Below are 2,407 nucleotides of genomic sequence, written 5' to 3'. Positions count from 1 at the left end.
TTTAAAACTAAAAGATGGGCTGGAAAGTTCTTTCAATAATTGTGTGCAGCTCAAGGATTGGTTTGAAAATACAATTTTCACCAATTTATAGCACTCCAAATTTTAGTTGAAAATGAATTTTAAAAATAAAAAATGGAAAATTAATTGAGATCCTGTTTTCCTTTTTTTGTATCACAAAAAGAGAATCTTGATCGCGGCTCCCATGGACCAGGAGTTACGTGACAAGAAGGAAAGTAAAATGGAAATGTTAAAGTTAAACGCAAATCACCGCCCAGGAAATTTCTATCCACTTTCTGTATTTATTCACTGTTGCGTTGATTTTTCATTTCACTTAAAGTTCCAAAACGCACCGGCAAATTCCAAAATTCCTTCTTTCATTCAACTTTCATCAAAACGTTTCTTCTCCTCACTAGTTGAACGCAGATAATTTCTGACTTTGAAGAATGGATTTTGGGGAGAAGCCATCGCGTAGATCCTTGATCCCCAACTTCCTCTACAAATCGGTGAATTTTGAGCAGAGGAATCCGTCGTCGTCGGGTTCTAATTCCGGGGCCCGCGGGGGCCAGAATAGAGATGTTCTCGCCGGCGTATTACGCAGCTTGCACGACCGGCGGAATGTTGTGCTGCGGCCTCACTCACGCCGCCGTCACTCCTATTGATGTTGTCAAGTGCAACATGCAGGTTATATCTTAGTATTTCATTTTGTTAATTAATTCTACTTGTGATTTGTGATTATATTTATATATTCAATTTCTCAGATTGATCCTGCAAAGTACAAGAGCATTGGCTCTGCTTTCGGAATCGTGCTGAAGGAGCAGGGGATGAAGGGTTTCTACAGAGGCTGGGTGCCAACCCTGCTTGGCTACAGTGCTCAAGGAGCTTTCAAATATGGCCTCTACGAATATTTCAAGAAGTACTACTCCGACGTGGCTGGACCCGACCACCGGCCAAGTACAAGACCCTCATCTACCTGGCAGGCTCCGCGTCAGCTGAGTTCATCGCAGACATTGCCCTCTGCCCCCTCGAGGCAGTCAAGGTCAGCGTCCAAACCCAGCCCGGCTTTGCCACAGGCCTGGCTGATGGACTTCCTAAGCTTGTCCGGGCTGAGGGAATATCAGGGTATGCCCATTGCTTTCACACTCTTTTTATGGAAGCATTCACAATGGATTTTGCTTTGTTAACTATTGCAGGCTTTATAGAGGGATTGTTCCACTTTGGGGAGGCAGATTCCATGTATGTTATTGCATCTTATTTAATTGACTATGGAATTAATGTGCCTTTGCTTTAATTTGATGATTATGTTTATAAATTTGTGTAGATACAATGATGAAGTTTGCCACTTTTGAGAATACTGTGGAGGCCATATACAAGTATGCTTTTCCCGGTCCCAAAACAGGAGTGCAGCAAGCGTTGCAGCTTGGTGTGAGCTTCTCCGGTGGCTACATAGCCGGGGTGTTCTGTGCTGCTATCTCCCACCCTGCGGATAACTTGGTCTCGTTCCTCAACAATGCCAAGGGTGCAACGGTAGCTGATGTGCGTAACATGAAATCGCCTTTTGATTTTCCTATTTCGCTTGTGTTACTATTAATGATGCATGTCTCCACGTTTAATTACCAGGCCGTGAGCAAACTTGGGTTGTGGGGCTTGTACTGGGGCCTCCCTCTTCGTATCGTGATGATTGGGACTCTCACAGGAGCACAATGGGTGATCTATGATGCTTGCAAGGTCTATTTTGGGCTGTAAGTTCTCTTGCTTCTCCTTTTCTCCTAAGCCTCTCTTTCGATACAAAGATGAACGAAAATACAAAATCATCGGTGTTTTGCAGGCCTACTACTGGTGGTGGAAGCCATGATCCTGCACCAAAATGAACACAAAGATGAAGTGATGAGATAGTGGTGATCTGTGATGGTTGAGTGTGATATCAATATGTATAATTTGATCAGTCATTTTGCTTTATTCATGTAGTCAATTCATTTGTTGAGGTGTTTTTGTTGCACATCTGTATTGCTAGTGTGCATTAGCTTTAGCATTATACTGATAGTGATGGAATAATCTCTCGAGTATTGCCATATTTTATTTTCATTTGCATGAAGCCAAGTTTGTGCAAAGCCCAATTTGTTTAGCCCAGTTTTTATAGTCCTGCTACAGTGCAAAGTTGCAAATCACATGGGCTTATCATTTCTCAAACCGAATGCATTATGAGATTTCTTAATGGTATCCTATAGGATTGCCAAATAAGTACTAGCACTAATAGAATAGAGAACTGCCTGCAAATTTATACTCTGAACTACTATGTGGTAATATCGAACATGGTCTCATTCTTTAAAAATATCATTGCACGGAATCTAACCTTTAATTTAATATTGTCAGAAGTTCTTTTCCACTATTTTATGATTTTTTTTGCCCT

At 41.6% G+C, this 2,407-nt stretch overlaps 1 pseudogene; it reads left to right on the top strand.

Annotated features, from left to right (window-relative positions):
* Positions 1 to 391: 391 nt before the first annotated feature.
* On the top strand, positions 392 to 1,981 carry LOC125198657 (annotated as a pseudogene).
* The last annotated feature ends 426 nt before the right edge of the window (positions 1,982 to 2,407 follow it).

The sequence above is a fragment of the Salvia hispanica genome, unplaced genomic scaffold, assembly GCF_023119035.1.
Source record: "Salvia hispanica cultivar TCC Black 2014 unplaced genomic scaffold, UniMelb_Shisp_WGS_1.0 HiC_scaffold_18, whole genome shotgun sequence".
NCBI classification, from domain to species: Eukaryota; Viridiplantae; Streptophyta; class Magnoliopsida; order Lamiales; family Lamiaceae; genus Salvia; species Salvia hispanica.
This window is presented reverse-complemented; position numbering and strand designations above follow the sequence as displayed.